General features: G+C 38.5%; 1 protein-coding gene across 2 annotated transcripts in view; it reads left to right on the forward strand.

The window, feature by feature from the left end:
* Nucleotides 1-18318, forward strand: part of DPP10 (dipeptidyl peptidase like 10) — a 441914-nt gene that overhangs the window by 255899 nt on the left and 167697 nt on the right. The window lies entirely within an intron of this gene.

Consider the following 18318-nt stretch of genomic DNA (forward strand, 5'->3'; position numbering starts at 1 on the left):
TGCTCTGTGCAAGGCAGGAGTCTGGCAGTCTGGAGGCTCTGTGTGTAAATTCAGAATGACTTTGCATGGAAATAAATGCTTCAATTACATCAACTTTGTTCTTCAAGTATAACTAGAACTGCTTTGCTTAGTAGGGAGCTGTGTGATTGAATTATTGATTTATGTTAAATTCTGAAGGATGAAGTGGGTAGAATAGGGATAAGTGCATTTAAAAGCAAAAACATAAAAAGGAGAAAAGTGTGGTCAGTCTTTCTTTAGGATGTGCTCTCATTATTTGTTACCCTTTAGTTTAGGGCTCAGAGGAGGGACACTCAGTTTAGTTTCCTGCCTCTCCCTATGCTCAGCTACTACAATGACATCTCATTTCTCAGCTGAGTTGCCCTTAGTTTCTTCTTTGGGCTGGTTTCTGTCTGCAGTCAGTGCAAAAAGATGTGATACTGGGTAAAGCTGGCACAGTTCTATTGTCAAGAGGAGCAGTTTCAATTTGCTGTTCTGTTAAATTCACAGAACAGCTGCCCCTGACCCTACCTATATGAAAAAACACTGTTGTGTTTATCTAATACGCTATTGTGTATTAGATCGCCCTAATTGTCAAATAAAGTTATCACAGACCCAGTATTGTGAAATAAAGTGGTCACTGAAAGGAGTTAAGTTCACAGTGGAAGAAGATTATGCTGGTTTCATCTATTACTCTTGTTACTTAAAAAATCCATGAGATTATTCTCCTAAGGACTCCAGTAGTTCTTCATAACATGTGCATAATATTCTATGCATAAAAATAGTACTAATTTCAAAAGCCAGGACAATAAAACTAAAAGGCTGTGGAAGGAGTTATATTAAATACTGGTGATGCTATAAAACATGGAGTTTATTGTATTTCTTAACTCTCTTCTACAGCCTGTAATAAGAGCAAAGCTTCTTTTATGAGTTTTCTAGATGTGGTAAAAAGAAATGTAGAATTTGATGCTAAACCCTTGCTTGGATACAGGTTTCTCCTGTGGTCTTCAAAATCCATCTTAAAAAGCTCCTGCAGGGAAATATAATTTTATTAGCATCATGCAAGAAATTTGTATTAGTATCATGCAAAAAATTTTTTGTAAACAATCCAGTCTAAAAGCTGTGAGATTGTACAGTATGAAGTTTTCCATCTCTTGAAAATAATATTAGAAATGCTATTTATTAGAGAAAGGCCCCATGTTTTATTAACAGTACATTTGTACTAATATCCAGTCTTTCTGCAATGATGGTTTTCTGAGTCAGAAAACTTAGAAAACTTCTAAGCTTGCAATTAGGTGTTCTCCTGAGTTTATTGGCCAAAGAAACAATGAAGTCCAGTAGTTCAAAGAAAATGAGGAAAGAAAGGACATTTGTTTATTAGAGTATGTGTGTATATGAGAAATAAAGAAAAACTGCAGGTAATTCAGGATTTATGAATTGTTTAGTGTTTTTGATAAGCACAGAAAAAAAGTATATAGGTTTTGGGATTTTTTTACATTTTCTTTGAAAATAGCCAGTATAGTTAATGATATCCAATATCTCGAGCAATAAAACCCCCAAGGAACAGTCTTGCAAAGCAGCATTTCTGCTTCCTGCTTCTATTTTTTTTTTTTTTTTTTTTTAAGACTATTTCCTGGCACTGTGGCATTGCAGTGCTGGCATTATATGCATGGAAAATGAAATATATAACTTCATATTCAGATTCATTACTGTGGAGCTGGAGGGGAGCATTTGGCACTGTCTTTGAATATTGGCAGGGGAAGTGAACTCTGCGCGGGATGATTTTAGCGGAAAATAAATAGCTGCTTACTACCTTTTGCACCTCTTGGAATAGGATAATTTGTATCCATCTGAAAGTTTTATCTTCTTTACCTCCCGGGAAGGGGTAGGAATACAGATTGAAAAAGTGGTTCCTGCTGTAAGCAGTGTCTTCAGGATCTGGAGCATGTTTTGTAGAAAAACAGCATCAATAAAAAGATTTAAGGATTTCAGGTGGTGGATGAATCACTGTGTCCTTAGATAAAGCCTGGTATTTAACTACTGCCCTTTAATGAGACTTTCCTAACTGATCCTTGAATTTCTCTGACATTATTTTGCAAGTTCATTATTTCTTCCTTGTTTGAAAGCTCCTTCACTACAAAATCCATCCCCATGTAGCTATTTCTAGACTGCTCTTTAATAAGAGAAGCCCTTAAATGCAGAAGTTTTCACAGTCCATTTCCTTTTCTGCTTGAAACTGAGTCCACAATTTTATGTGCCTGCTGCCAAAGTTGATAATTATGCAGATGTCTAAAGCTGGAGAGGAGATGTTGGTCTTTATCTGAGATAATCAGATGTTGCTGAAGAAAATAAAAGGAACACTATGAGCTAGTGTTAAAAGTGACAGAATGTATTCCCATTTTATGTAATAGGCAAAGATGTACCCGTGCAGATATCCAGATTTCTTCCTCTCTTCCTTTTTTTTCTCTTTATATTTTGGTTTATTTCAAAGGCTATATATATATATACACACACATATATACACACACACACACACACACGTACATATATATATATATATATATACATAAAACCTGAACTGGATTTTTTTTTTTCTTTCTTTGAAAAAACTTACAAAGGAAAGAGTAAGAAAATAGGGATGATAGCCAGTAATTTTGTTAAGAAGAACTTATTAGTGTACTAAGCTTTCAGTTATAAATCTGACCACTTTGGCTGTGAAAGGACATGGTGGAGAGTAGACACAGACATTAACCAGTCCAATCCCTGTTTGCTGGGAAGGTGTTTAATTTCAGAAGGCATTCCAGTTGTCTGGCTTCGTTCTGGAGACCTTAAATGAGAGTACATCTTCCTTTAGCACTATTGATCTTCAGGTTTTCTAACAGGAAATAAGAATTTAAAATGCTGCCAGTGAATAATGAAAGTAGTTGAACCTGACAGCTCATTGGTGCAGAGCAAAGAATTTTTTCAGGATATTTTCCCAATTTCTCTTAAGTTACTTAGAAATATTCATGCTGCCCCATGGGAAATATTGAGGACTCAACAGGTTTGCATTCCATTACTGAGGTCTGTAGTTACATCTCTTGTTTCAGGGACTATAGCTGTCAATGACAAGAAAATTCAGAATATTTGCACAGGAGAAAGGGTTTGTGGTGCTGCTTCAGGGAGGGAAACAAAGAGAGTTCCTTTCTTTAACCAACCAGCCCCAGTGGGAATGCAGCATTCCAGGCAGAGCTTTCTGGAGGAAGCGTATGTTTGCACCTCCTTCTCTTACCCTAAATCCCTGTTTTGGAATTAGGTTTGTCACTTTGTCCACCAAAAAATAAATTCCAAGGTTGTGCTAGCAGTCTCAGCAGATACACCCTGTTCAGATTTAGTTTTCAAAGCAAATGATTTATTCATGCACACATATTTTCAAGGCAAAGATTCTTCAATTTTTTTTGTTTGTTTGTTTTGTTTCCTCCCCTTTTAAAGTTTTAATGTTTTTCTTTGGCGATGGTAATGAACCACTCCATCTAAGTCAGAAATATTTTCACTCCAGTTTCTTTTTTTAAACTCAAGCCCTTGTATTAACTTTATTTACTTGTTTTATTTGGGGGTTTTTATGGTGTTTCCAGATTTCCTGTATTAGCCTCAGCAGCTTTCATTGGCTGAGATGTGGGCATCTTTATTTTCATGCAGCCAGGAGAAAAGAGAGTAGGTGATGATGCTGCTTTTGGACATCAGAGAAAGCATGGGACTGGTTTAGGGAGGAAATCCCTTTGTTCTCTTCACATTTATTTTGTTTAGTACAGTCTCTCTCTTAAAAAAAAAAAAAAAAAAAAAAAAAAAGGCATTTTTACTTTACAGTTGACCGGTGGTTTCACTGTCATGTTTTGTAGACTCTGTATTGCAGTGAACATGGGAAGATATTACTTGGCAGCTTCTCATAAAATGTTTGCTTTCCTTGAAGAGCAACTGAGAGAGTGTCTGCCCATAATTTTATTTGTGGTTGTCCCTGGCATGTTTCTCATGCTGCATTACTGCCTTTGTCACCTGGGGAGTGAAATGTGTAGACAATGGCCTTTGCTGGAGCTGGTGCTTCCCTTGGGTCTCTGTTGCCTCTTGCTAGCCTGAAAAATAAAATAAAAAGCGGGCTTGGGAAACCTGGCATGAAGGTGGTTGAAATTGCTTTAAAATTACTAATGATAAAAATGGAAATGGTCTGGGAAGCACGGCACATGGATTCCACAGTAGCCCATATGCCAACTCTGTGCAGTAAAAATATGGTTTAAAACATTTGGCACTTCTTAAAGGAAGCTTTTCCTGTACGTGAGATAAACATGAACTTGTTTTCACAGAGCTGAGTGTGTTGTGATGTTTGTCGATGGGTATGGATCAAGTGCAAGAAATAATCCATCACTGAGCTGTAAGAGAGGAGATTGTGCTCCAGAAATTTGTTGCTGAGTTGGATTCAAGAAGCAAAGAAATACCTCTTTCAGCGTTACACATCTATATTTGTTGGTGTTACTCTTGCAATACCAATGATGGATATTAAGAGTGAGGTCCTGTATATATATTTTTTTTCCCTGTCCCCTAAATGAGATGAGACTCTGAAGTGGCCAGCCTGGAATGGAGCATTTTTGGTGTACAAGAGCATTTTTGGTGTAGCAGGGGCTGTGTTTGGTGATCAGGTATTTGCCGTGTGTGATGCATTAGTGCTCTGTCAGGGGCTGGGGCAGAAGTGGAGAGGAGTGTGCTCAGTGTTGCTCGTGCCAGCTCTGCACAGAGCTCTCATTTTTTGTTGGAATCTCTCTGTGCAGAGCCTGGAGCTGGAAGCCAGGCCAGGGAATTGTTTTGTTGCCTGTGGTTCGCTGTGAAGAGTTTATTTCTGAAAGGCAGCAGAGGGGGGTTGGACTTTGATTCTCTGTGCTGCAAAAAGCAGCCTGTGGAAGAACAAGTAAAAAAATTCTGATAGCACTCCAATCTTTGGAGGCTTTCAGCTAAAACTCTTCTTTCCTAAAGCTCCAGCAACTTGTGTGAAATACACACCCAGGTTTTGCCAAGTCTGAAGACAAAGTTTTGGGAAAGGCCCAGAAAATTTGAGAAGATACATAGAGCATCTCCAGGCTGGCTGATGTTTCTCTCAGAAACTGCTAAAAAAGGGGAATAAAAGGCTTGATTGATACCATTCCACTGTTTTATTAAAATATCTCCTTAAACAAAAGAATTTAAACGATGTTTTTGTGAAACGGATTGAGTGATTCAGTTCTCTCATTAGGGAATTGGACTGGAGGAGTTTGAGGCTGTGTTTGTGCTGATGCTAAAGATTCTCTATGAGCCAGCTGTGGATGGGAAATTGATCATTCAGGGAAAGGTTGTGGAGGTACCACCCCTGTACAAATGTAATGTACATTGTGGTGTCCTTTGATCCAGGAATTGTGGTTTCTCAACCAATGAGCAATTCTGCTTCAGGAAGAATTTTTATTTTCTCGTTCATTTTAGGTTTTTTGGGTGGTTGGTTTGGTGTTTTGTCCTCATTAAAATTTTTTCTTCCACCGTTTGTACTCAAAATAAGGTTTTTTTTCCTCAGGAATTTTTCCTCTGGCTCTGGTCTAGCCTTTACCCAATGTGGCTGTTTTACCTGATCTTCCCTGCCCCACCACACCGCAAGAACTGCTGCACCCCCTGTGCCCCTTTCTGCTCTCCTGTTATTGAGGTCTCCAGGGTGCCACACTTCTTGCTGGCTTAGAAGCAGATCTTGGGCAGTTTCTGCTCAGATGGAAGATGTTAATCCCCGTTGCTGCATCGATACTGGTGCCGCTGCTAATGATCGTTAACAAGCATTGAACGGTGCTGTGCACTCAGGGCCATTAACTTGTGTCACCACTGCGTTCTGCAAATGACTTCTCCCTTCCTTCACCAATATCCTTTGTACACCAGGGCAACATTGTGTTACTCCCGACCTCTGCAGTGTCCCGTGGCTGTTGCTTTTTTCTCAAGCATCTCCATTATAGATTGCAAAAATGTTTTTTTCCTGGCCTTTTTTTTTTTTTCTGACATTTTGGTTTTGATTTTTACTAGATGTGTTGTATTTCTTCCACAGAGTACTTAAAATGTATTTTCCTTAAGAGTCCTTGCTTCTTGTAAAAACTTCCTCCTAGTTGCATTTATTGAGTTGTAGTCTGATTTCATGCTAGTTGAAATCTCTCGGTATGATGTCACCGTGAAACACAAAGAAATCACACGCAGACAAGAGATTTCTGCAGAGGTTCTTCTGATCCAGCTTCCAGCTGAAAGGGCGGAGAGAAGAGACCCCTTTGTTTATTCTTTTACTTTTTATACATTTGTGGGTCTAGCAGAAGATTGGCTTTTTGGGGTTTCCACCCCTCAGCCTCAGTGGGCAGACGAATTGTCAGTTACAATTGTTTTCAGGTTAGAAATATGCAAACAAAGGATAAAGAATGAAAAACAAAGGATTTGTTTATATTACTTCTGTGGGAAAGGTAGAAAAACTGCTCTAATATTCTACAGTAACTAAAAGATCTGACTCCATTTATGAAAATCAAAAGGCTAATAAAGAAACTCAGAAAAAACAGGGTAACAGTATGGGACAAAATCCAGAGATTGGGATATAAGTGAGGAAAAAATGGAATCAAGTATTCCAGCTAGTGGGAGGTCAAACTACCTTTTGCCACCAATAGCCAAAACCACAGCTAATCATTGCAATCCCTCTTAAAATTTATGTCCCTATTGATTTTCTACTTATTCCACAGCCCAAAGCATTAAGAATTTAACAAAGACATCGATATACTTAGAAAACATTTACCCAGGGAGAGTGTATCTGTTGCACAAGGTGTCTTTTGAAAGGGGTTAGCAGAATGATTTACATTTTCTAATCAGTATTTCTGGATAGTAACCTAATGTTGGAAGGTTAAGCACAGCAGTTCTGCATGTGGAACCCTGGGAGAGTGGACCAGACATTAAATAAATCTTAGTTTTCTCCCTGTTTGTTGAAGCAAAATTCTCCTGAGTGTAGTGCAGGAGTAAGTTTAAGTATTCCCATAGTTGCCATAGCAATGTTGGTGGAACAGGGAGGCCTTTTAACACATTTCTGGCTAAGACAGCAGTCCTTAATGTGATCAACAAGTCTAAACTGAATGTGCTACATCATTACTCCTAGGATGCAACCCCCTAGGGCGAATGTTTTTGTTGCATGAGCGAAGCTGAGCAGTGCATGAACGATTTTGGAGCGGTAACAGATGGTGGGTGCTACACAGCAGACTTGTGAGTTCCCTCCAGACTTCCACATTGTTTTCTGTGACTCATAAAGGCTTCAGGGATGTGTCTGTGTGCATCAGCAGACTCGTGTACACATGAAGAGTCATCTTTTCACCCTGTGCCTCCTTGTTCAGTTTTCCCCACTTGTCATCGCTGGTCCTCAGCGCAAAGTGTACCCATTGCCCAGCTGGAGCTGCAGTCCTCTCCCCATGGGATGGATTTGGAGTGGCCTCTTGAATTTTCCTTTGGAAGCTGCTGTTTATACCTGCAGCTGGCTTCATGGTCCTTCTTAAAGGCTCATTTAAGTCTGCTCTAATGTGTTTGTCAGTAATTGGATTTTCTTCAAAGGAGTGCTGTGCAGGAGGGGGATAAAGCTGGAGTCCTAGCTGTGTGCTGCAGCAGCACAGTTGGATGATTCTGTCTTGCTTCCATTTGCCTAAACCAAATCCTTGCATTTTTGTCAGTTTTCTTTCTAGACACTTCTTTAACAAACACTCAGTTGTGGTTTGTGGCAGATAAGTAAGCTGTACAGTGCTTAAAGTCGGTATCTTTAAAAGCCAAAGTTTTACATTTCTAATCCTTACATTTTGTTGTCCATCCATTTTTTTTTTTTTTTTTCCCCCTTGGATTAAGAGTCAGTAAAACCAGTGATTTCTATACTATTCTGTGTAGCTCAAATTTTTGCATAATGGATCCATAAAAATTGCATTTTTAAACACATTTGTATCTATGAAGATATATATACACAAAAGTTTATTTCACTTTTAGTCCTTTTTTAGTTTGCTCTCTTTAACTGATTCTGTTGTGGAAGATTTTAGAAACACTGACTCATATTTGCTACTCATTCATCCATTTCCCTGGTCTGTTTTGCCCAGGACAGGGTTATTCTTCATATGAAAATGGGGTTGGCACGTGAAGAGTTTTGCTTGTTATCCCTTTCAGTATGATGCAAAGGGACTTCTGTACGTTTTGTATGTTTAGGTTTTAGTATCTTTGGAATGGTACATTTGGATTTATCTGTCTACATATACTGAGCTCATGTATTTGGGATTCTTTCAAGGTCTATTCAGTGCATCAGTTCTGTTCAATTCTCACAGTAAGTGTTGGTGCTGAGCAGGAGGGGATGGAGCCAGAGCTGCACGGTTTTGGTCCAAGCTGCATCCTCTTGCAGTTGGGAGCTGTTCTTTTTAGGTGCATCAGGACTATCAGGAGAAAGGCACTGGGGGAAGAAATCGACAGAGTGAAAGCATAAAATAGGTAAAAACCAAAAACATAACGAGAAAAAAGGAAAAAAAACTGGGTACAGAGAAAGCAGAAGCAGGATTAGGAGAGGGAAATGAAGGGACAGCCTGATGGAAAGCACAAGGCCTGAATTAGATCATCATCATCGTCAGTGCCACAGGACAGGTGTGCTTCCATTCAGTACATGTCTTTATTCCTTAACTCCAGAGAGTTTGTGGGAGGACACGTGTTAGAGGTGAGAATTTCCAGTTCATCAACGTTTCTGACCTTTGGGAGGCAGGGGCTGGCCCTGGTGGTGAGCAGGACACGCTAAAGGCACTCCTGGGGTGAGTTCCTCACATGCTGAGCCCCAAAACTGCACCCGAGCCATACTGGTGCCCCAATGCTGCTGAGCACTGCCCAGGTGGTGTGACCACTGCTGGTGCTGTGACCTGCCAGCCACTGTACAATTGTTGCCGTGTCTTTATTTAGGGATACGTGAAGTGCAGTGAGAACAACAGTGCTATAAACTTTAAATTACATTTTTGACAGATTTAATTACATTTTTAATTTAGTGCTGTAGAAATCAAACGTGTCCCCCATACTTTCTGTGTGGCACTGTAGAGTTGAGGGGAACCAGAGGCAACTTGATAGTTGCTTGTTTCTCCAATCTGACAAAGTTTATAGGCAATTTGCATGGGAAAGTTGTAGCTGGTAATCATTAGAGCAGCCATGTATTGTTTTTCCAAATCTATAAATATAGATTAGCTTTGATCCATTAATACTGCAGTGCAAACTCAGAGCCTCTTTAGTGGAATAAATTAAACTCTAGAAACTTTGTAAAAATAAATTTGCTTGAACAGGAGAGTGGGAGAAACAATCAGGTTTTTGACAATTTAGATAACAGCCTCCCATGCTAAGATTCATTCAGCTTTAACCCAGTTTTTGCCAATGTTTTCCATGATATTTTTCTCCTCAGGAGTAAAGCGCATCTTTAGTTTTGAGAAGGGTATCCATAGCTGAGGCTTCCTTGATGAATGCAGATGATCTTGTTTAACGAGTGCCTCAAAGGGAAATGCAGAGTGTGCTTCCTGCACTTGCAGCCTGCTTTAGGCATAGGACTGACTGAATTTCTTCTGCATGTGGAATATTGGTTTTTAAGTTCAGCCAAAGCTAATTGGAAGCCTAAAATTTTCTACAAATCTGTAAATTGCCCTTTGAAAGTAAAAATTAGTAGTACTTCAAAAATGTGGCTGAGGAATCCCGGGACTTTTGGGTCGTCATTGTGAGCAGTAGCAGAACACGAAGCAGGTAAGATAATCTGTTTTATTGCAGGACAGGCGTTATGTGAGAACCGTTCTGACTAATTTCAAAAGTTAGTTTTTGACCCCATCCTAAAGCAGCCATCTCTAGGATAAAAAGGCAGCTTAGTTTCTTCTCAGGCCTGGAGTCTCGTCTGCCAGATTGGTTCTGTTAATTCTGTAATGATTCAGATAATTATGTATTTGTTATCAGGATCTCAGCTGAGACAGCTCATCTGTAAAGGTCACTAAGCTGTCAGATTTGGAGTGACAAGTATGGCTGGCTGAAGATATATTTGTTAGGAATATTTTCTGATTCTTTCTTCTTTTCAGTTTTTACTTGCAAGTTTGGGTTGAAGGAGTGTTTTCAGTATAAGCTTTGTGAAGAAGGTTTAGATAGTTTGCTTCAGCTTTCCCACATTTTGGACAGTGTGATTTTTAATTTTGAATGTTGAAATGAAATCTTTGGCATAATAATTTCATTATGACATTGTTATTTTAATGTGTTTTATATTACTTGGCTACACTATTTTATTCATGCAAAAATGATGTGTTATTGAAGTGAACAGTTGAACATTTTTAAAAACAAAAATTTCAATATATTCTATTTGAATTTCTGAGAAATGTTTTAACTAAAAAAAAAATAGTGAATTATAAGGTTTTCAAGTTATTCTAATTTGGAATAAAAATGATTGCACTATCCAATATTTATCCCTCTCTATGGGCAATTTAGAGAAAGAGGCTCTATGCCATATTTTCAGTTACAACTCCAAATCACATTATAAATTTCCCAAGCTATGATGTCATGTTCCATTCATGGAAATCTGTTGCAGAGTTGATATTATAATCCACAGCATTTCCATCGATTCTGGACAGATTCCAGATGTATAGAGATCTGGAAATGGGCTCCTGTTGTGAGGTGCTTCAAAGATAGACGCTAATTCTTTGCTTTCTGGGCAACTGCACATGTAGTGAAATTTATGTAAGCTATGAATTTTTATCTTTTTTCCATTTTCATACCCAGTGTTGTTCCTTATCCTCCTAGAGGCAAGGACTCACTGTTCCAGCAAGTTAGCTCTTTCTTTTTTTAGTAATTTCGAATGGTCATATAACACGTTACATAAATGTTCCTCTCTAGTTAAATGCTCTGCTCTCTTTTCCAGCTATTTTCCAAGCTCTTATTTTGATAAATTGTTAGTTGAAAACAATTTGGCCTCAAACTTCTTGCTGAAGATGTTGATTAACTCATGCATGTTACTATAGTGGAAATAACAGCAACATTCTGCTGAATAATTCTGCTGAATTATTGCAGAAGAAGTTATAATGTAAATTATTATTTTTACCTACTTAGCTAAAGTCAGGGCAAAGAGTATTGAGAAAGAGCTGAAAGTGAAGATAAATATTTTTTTATTTCAGGTACTGCCATTGCCACTATCATTGTTTGATGTGTTTATATGGAAGTTGAGGCGTCTCCCTGGACTCAATCCTTTCTGTCTCACTGCCATCTTCAAAATACTCTTTTTTTTAAATTTTAACAAAACATTTTTTTGAGTGTAGGATGTGTCTGTCCTGAGTACTGCAATACACAGGCACTGACTGCCTCACCTCTAGGTTAAAATGTACTCTGAGTTAACAGTTGCTTTTATTTTGTTCCTCATTATGAAACTGAACAAGTCTGAATATTCAACAATTTGCATTATTTTCTTTCTGTTTGCTCAGTGATTTTCTGGGTTGGGTAAGGCCGGACTCTCAGGAAATAAAATGACATTTGAGGTAGGGTTTGCTTTTGTCTGAGAGTAGCACGTTGCAGAGCTGAGGGTGAGAAAGTGCAGTTATTGGCAGCTCAAATCCAGGCTGGTTTGTGAGAGTTCCTGAACACCAAGCTGAAGGCAGCCCAGTCCCTTTGTTCAAAACCATGAAATTTCCCAATTCCCTACACTGGTAAAGTGTTGGATGAAGGTTATTTTAATTCTTAGTAAGAGCGGATAGAGTACCTGCTTTAGTCTCTGCTTTCTGCTTTGTTTAATAACCATAAAAACCTTCAGAGTAAAACTTCTCGAGCAACTTTATTCAGTAACCCAAACTGAGTACATTGATAAATCAGTAGATACTCATTCCTTTCGTAGTGGACTCCAGTACAGTGTCATATTTTAAAAATATATTTTATTATTACAGTGACTCAAAAAGGAAGTTTGAGCTTAAATCTAGTCAGGATATGGAGATTAATTTTTAATTAAAATTTCAGAAATGCTTGGGAGTTTTTTGTTATTTCTACTAATTGTGATGCCTCTGCTGAATAAAAGTTTATAACGTTATATTCGTGGTATAGATAAAAGAAATACTTGTATAAATGCTAATTTTTCAGGAAGACTTGATTTTTCAGCACCCACAGCTGACTGTGATCCTTATATAAACTAATTTAAACATAAGAGTTTGCAAGGCAGCATTTTTTCTTAGATGTGAAGAAATTCCTTGCTTGGGAGTCGGTTTTTAGACAAGTGTGAAGAGCTCAGGGGTCAGGAAGAGCATTTGGTTTCCTCGCAAATAAGGAAACTGATGAGGAGAAGCTGTTAAGAGCCACTGACTTTGGCAGTGCTACTGAGTGCACAGTGCTGAGCACAGGGAAACCTGCTTGACGTGGCAGGAAAAGATGGTTTGTTACATGCCTTTTCAAGGGAGGTTTGTGTTACGCTTTGGTGTTGTGTTTTGTTGTTGTTGTTGTTGTTTTTAAAAGTGTTGTTGCTTAGCTTGTGCTGGAATAAGAACTAGGCTCTGATCTTTTAGGAGGTTAATCTCAATGACCAAATCGTGTCAGAAAGGTGAGATAGGGATCTGTAAGGTCTCCTGTGCTTTTCCTCAGAGCTCCTGATGGTGTTTTTCTTCCCTGATTCTCAAGGAGGGATAAAGCTTAATGCTTTGTCAGAGAGTTTACTGAATAAACGGAAAAGAAGAAGAGCGTTAATAAGAACTTGGTTTGTTATTTTAAAACGCCATCAGTTCACCATCTTTATCAACACATGATTAGCTGTGTGTCCATAGAATCACAGAATAGCTGATGGAGAGCTTTAGAAGTCCTTTAGGTCAACCCCCCCCTGCAATGAGCAGGGACATCTCCAACAAGATCAGGTTGTTCCAAGCCCCATCCAACCTGGAATGTTTCCAGGGCTGGGTCAGCCACTGCCTCTCAGGGCAGCCTGTTCTGGTAAAAAGAGTAAAAAGCTTCTTCCTTGCTTCTAATCTAAATTGGTCATCTTCTAGCTTCGAAACATTAGCCCTTTTCCTGTTGCAGCAGACCCTGCTAAAACATCTGTCCCCAGTTAGATAATCTAGATCTGTCTAAACCAAAACAGTTTGCTGGTGGATGAAATCACAGTGATTCTTTGGGAGGGTATTAAAGAAAGGACCATAGCTGATTTTATCTTTACTAAATAGCAGTGAAACGTTCTTTCAATAATGGAATATTTTTAAGCATTTTACCATGACAGCCTTTAATTATAAGGGTGATTATTTTTACTGCATTTTGTGATGTATTTTTTTTTAACATAATAGCAAAATGATTTGCTGCATTCAGTTCTTCCAGTGAAGGAGAAATGTTTTCTAAGTGCTTAATCTGAATTTAAATTAATGCAAACCTTTGTACTCAGCTTGCACAGCATGCAAGTGCTAACTTCAGGAAAATACAGCTTTGTGACACACTGATTACTTTTGTAAAGATAGAAGTATTTTCTCCTTTTGATGAGTGTGTCTAACTTCCATTAGTGCTAATGGGAGTTATGCATTTATGCTTTGAAGAGTCTACACTCCAATTAATTATAACACTTAAAGGAAATGTGAGATGTTGTTGAAAGCAGAGATTCTTCAGTGTTGAAATGCTTTTTTTTCTGAATTTCTCTCCTGTTTCCTCTTGCTCTGTGAATGCTTTGACGGTGACTGGCATGTTGTCATGAAATCTTGTAAATACGAGTATTGCGTGTGGTTAAAATTACATTGTGACATACCGATAGTTAAAGTCACCTCACAGGTAGCTCTTAGATATGTAGTCTACCTTCTGGCAGTCTCTTTCTTTTCCTGCTTACCTTTAGGTGACAGCTGGATATCTGTTCCCTTCATTTATCAATTTGAAGGTTAACCTCAGATCAAGTTTTACCTGGGTGAAGTTGAGATAGACAAGAGAGCTGTGTTCCTTACGCCTGGCCTTAATCTACTTGTTGTGAGCAGAAAACAACAAGCATCAGAAAACAGATAAAAGTTGTCCCTGGATCCTGTGCCTCACTCTGATTGCAAACAGGAAACAACACCAGAGAAGTGTGAATGGCTTTGGGGAAAACAGGGATGAGCTGTTGCTAGAAGCCACTCACACTGAAGGTGATGCAGATGCAACAGATTCATGTGGGAACTAAAAGCAGTTAAGCAATTTACTCTTTAAAGAGACATGTAAGTGTAGGACATCTGCACAAAGGGAAAGAGGATGAATCAGTTGGACCAAAGAGACCTAATTATTTCTTTACCCTGAAAGTAGCTTATTAATATTAATCTCTGTTACTTCTCCCTTCTCTCTCTGTGTTGTGACACTTGGAGCTGCCCAGGCATCTGACAAATCCACTGCAAGGCTGAAATCTCCCTGTGAGCCACAGGGGTTATTTGGGGCTGGAGGAATACAAATTCCATTCAAACTCTGATTTGTGGATCTCAGAACTGAGCAAGATCAGTAAGGCTGTAATGATGCTTTTCATATTTATTCTTGTGAACAAACAATGTAAAATTTGCAGCTCAGCTTTGCCACAAGCTGGAGTCTCCAGAATTTTTTTTTGTTTTGTTTTGTTTTCGCTCTTATCCAGAGGGACTGTGATGGTGGGATATGCATCACCTAGAGTATCTAGGGGAAAGGTAGAGTAGGTTTCTGCTTACAGTTAGGGTGTAATATTGAGTTTTATTTATTGGATGTTGTGTCTTTGCCTGACACATTCAACTCCATTTTATGGATTCTGTTTCGTTTCTGTCTCCAGTTTAGTATTATCCAAGTACAAGTTCTTCTACATTTAGAGAAATTTCTTCCTATATTTGTGTATTGAGTTTCACAATTTCTCTTGCTGACTGAAATCAGGCTCTAACCTGACTGCAGGGCTGCTGATGAAAATCCTGACACCCTTCATCACAGCAGCGTGAATGTGCTGATATGATAGTTTAGTCTGAAAACATGTAATTATGATAATGGCAAAAGAGCAAGTCTCTGTGGGGACATAGATTTCCTCCCATAATGCAAACAAAAGACACTCTCAAAACTCAAAGTTCTGTTGTTTCATCTGTTAAAATGGGCAATTAATCAAGGCACAGGGAGAAAACTGCTGATAGTGGTGAGAGCTGGCACGTATCTTTCTAATTTGTATTGCAACAAATTGAGAGATGTAATCGCCGCAGAGGAGGATGTTTAAATAAAATTAGAGCTGTGATGTGAAATGACAAAGGGAAGAGACTGAGAGTTAAGGATGACATCCTGTCTTATTTTTAAAGCAGCTGTGAAATGGAAAAAGACCATCTCAGTGGTTTTTGTGTTGTGCTGACACAGATGAGCTGCCAGCCCTAACTAGAGATTTCTGGTGTGGAATTTTGTGTATGATATGTCAATAGCACTAACAGGAAATATAAATAAATAAGTAAAGATATGGTCTGTGATTTTCTTGCTTTTATTGTGCTTCAACACAAACTGGAGAATGGATTAAAATGCTTTAATTTGAAATAGGAACAAGCTGCACTGAGGTTGATTTATGAATATACATATGATGAATGAGTATACCTGTTATATATGAAAGAATTTCATCTAGACCTCTGTCTGCCTACAAAAACTATTTTTATTAGGCTTAAATAATTTTGTTTTGGTGTCAGAAACCAAGATTTCTATCTGTGGCTATGGGTATATTAGATGTATAACCTAAACAAAAATAACATATTTTCCCATAAAATCAACTGTCATACATGAGTTTGGAGCCAGTCTTTTTTGTTTTCTTTTGTTTTGTTTTTTTTCTGTTCATGTAAACTTAAAAATTCTCTTGAATGAAGCTTGGAGCGGGATGTAAATCTCTGTTTGGCTCTTCCCTGAGAGCCATATACTACTCTAATTCCTGGTCTTTAAAGAGAAACTGGGTGTTACAATGATATTTTCATAAAGGAAGTTCTTCTGTGAGGCGAAGCTTGGATTGATTAGGAAGTCATTACCTAGTAGAAGGCTGCAGTTCCTCCCTTTGCAGCAAAAGGAGCAGCTTCTCTGAACAGGTATTTTATGGAAATGATGACCTCAGTGAAGATCTGCATCATCTCCGTACTATATTTTCTTTATCATTGTGATTCATCAGTGACAAGCATAATCGCTATCCCTGGTTTGACATGAGGAAATTAAGGCACAGCACAGAAGAAATGAAAGCAGTAGCTGAAGAGGATGGAATTATAAACTCTCTCTTTCCAGGGTGGAGATGGTGAGAGCTTGTTGCTTCAGGCTGTGTCTGTGTCAATGAGCAAGTGTGAGCCTGCAGGACCAGGATTTTCGGAGAGAATCAGCTGGTGTGAGGAGCAGCTCCCACCCTGGGTGCTAACAGGGATGTTTTATTTCAGCCCAGCTGCTGTCTGGTCCCAGAAACACATCAGGTGCCCTCCTGGGGAGGTTTTGTTTCACCATGCAGGACTCCAGTTTTTCACGTTGGAGATTGTTCCGTGGTGTGAAGTTGCTTAAAGGGAGAGAAACGAGGCGATGAGACAAGAATCTTCCAAGAGTGGTTTGGATACAGCTGGTTCTTAGCAGAGCAGGGGAAGTTGCAGGAGAAAGAGATCAGGGGAGAAGGAGGTTGAGAGAGGAGAATAAGCGCTTTATTGATGTCTTTTCTGGTCTGTCTTCTCTGATGAGTTCACAGAATTTTCATAACATTGTGGAAAGGCGGTGTTTCTGCTAAGTGAATTCAGCTTTCTTTGCTCCCTCTCCTGTGCTTTTATTATTGCAGGACATTCCTCCTCTCCATAAATATTGATTAGCCTGGGAAATCCATCATGAGCATTGTTACAATGATTTATCACTACACATCTTGCATGTTATGGTGATGATTGCCTTGCAGTACCAAACCTCAAGAGAAATGCATTCCAGGCTTGCACAATGTTCCTGAAAAACAATAAGATTATCTCACACAAAACTCCTGGGTAGAAATAAAGAGTAAAGTTTAATTAAAAATAAAAATAAAAAAATTCTGCTGATTCAATTTGCATAATATGTATATTAAATCCTCCAGGATTTGCCTGTGTTGCTGATCTCTTTTAATTGGGCTTAATTGATTACAAAGAGTAATCCAGAAATGTTTGTGGTATGCCTAGACTGGCATCTACAGTTGAGTGCTAAACTTATTGCAATGACTATTTAATTGCTTTGAATGAAGAGGAGAACTTTTGCTTAATGGTCTTTGCCTATTTCATCTCATGGTAGCTCAGAGGTGCCAGGGAGTGGATTCTGAAGCCTTGCAGTAAATCACAGTCAGGGTGGATGATTTTCGTGCACTGGGATTAAAGATTGGTGCTCCATAACTTCTCTGATAAAGCCCAAATATTCTCATTTACAGTAGGTACAACAAAACAGATTTTTTTTTCCTGTGCTGTTTATTTCAGGATTTGATGCAAAAAGATGGGATACTCAACAATCTAATGGCAGTTGTGTGTTAGGTTTTGGGTTTTACTGAACACTGTGTGGTTTTTTGAACACGTGCCCAATACTGCATGAAACTGATTTTTATTTAATGAGATTACTTTAAGCTAACATTTTAGTAGAAAGGTATTTTTTTTAAGTGCCTGGTAATTGATAGCCAGTTTTAACTTGAATGTCATGAAAAGTGCTGATTATTGTGTTGTTTTTATAAAGAATGTACTCATACACTCCTGTTTCTATTGAATAGAGCTCTATAAAGATTAAATACATGTTACTGGAATGGAGGCACCTCTTGCCCTAGCCTCAGTACATAGTAATTTCTTCTTTACATGCCATTTTTAAATAAGCAGTTCCCCAAAAAGCTAGAAGCAAAAAAAAAAAATCAAGTCAAAATACAAAACCTAAATTAATGGCATCTTGGAATAATAATATCTTACAGCACTATCCAGATCTGCAGTTCCATTTTGCTGACAAAAACTTTTCATTCACTTTTTTTTTTTTTTTTTTTTCATGTACACCTGTCTGTCAGTGTCTAAATGCCAGTATTTAGCACTTAGTGCAAAAAAGAAGTGATTGTGCTCTAACCAATGACAGGAATGTTGAGGGAATCCAAGCTGCTGGGAGTTGCTGTAGCGAGTGAATTTCAGTAGTTTTACTATTGAGCCTCCATATTTTCCCCTGCCCTAATGTGCTGCCTTATCAGTGAATGATGAATTTTAGGTAAAACATGAAGAAACGCGCCGAAGCTGGAGAAATCAATAAAAGCCAAAGACGGAGCCCTGGAATCCCTGAGTGTTATTCAAGAAAGGGTGTTTCCCTGAAAAACATGTTCCTGTGCACATCAGCACGCAGTCAGATAGAACT

Source organism: Hirundo rustica, chromosome 7, assembly GCF_015227805.2.
Source record: "Hirundo rustica isolate bHirRus1 chromosome 7, bHirRus1.pri.v3, whole genome shotgun sequence".
Classification (NCBI taxonomy): Eukaryota; Metazoa; Chordata; class Aves; order Passeriformes; family Hirundinidae; genus Hirundo; species Hirundo rustica.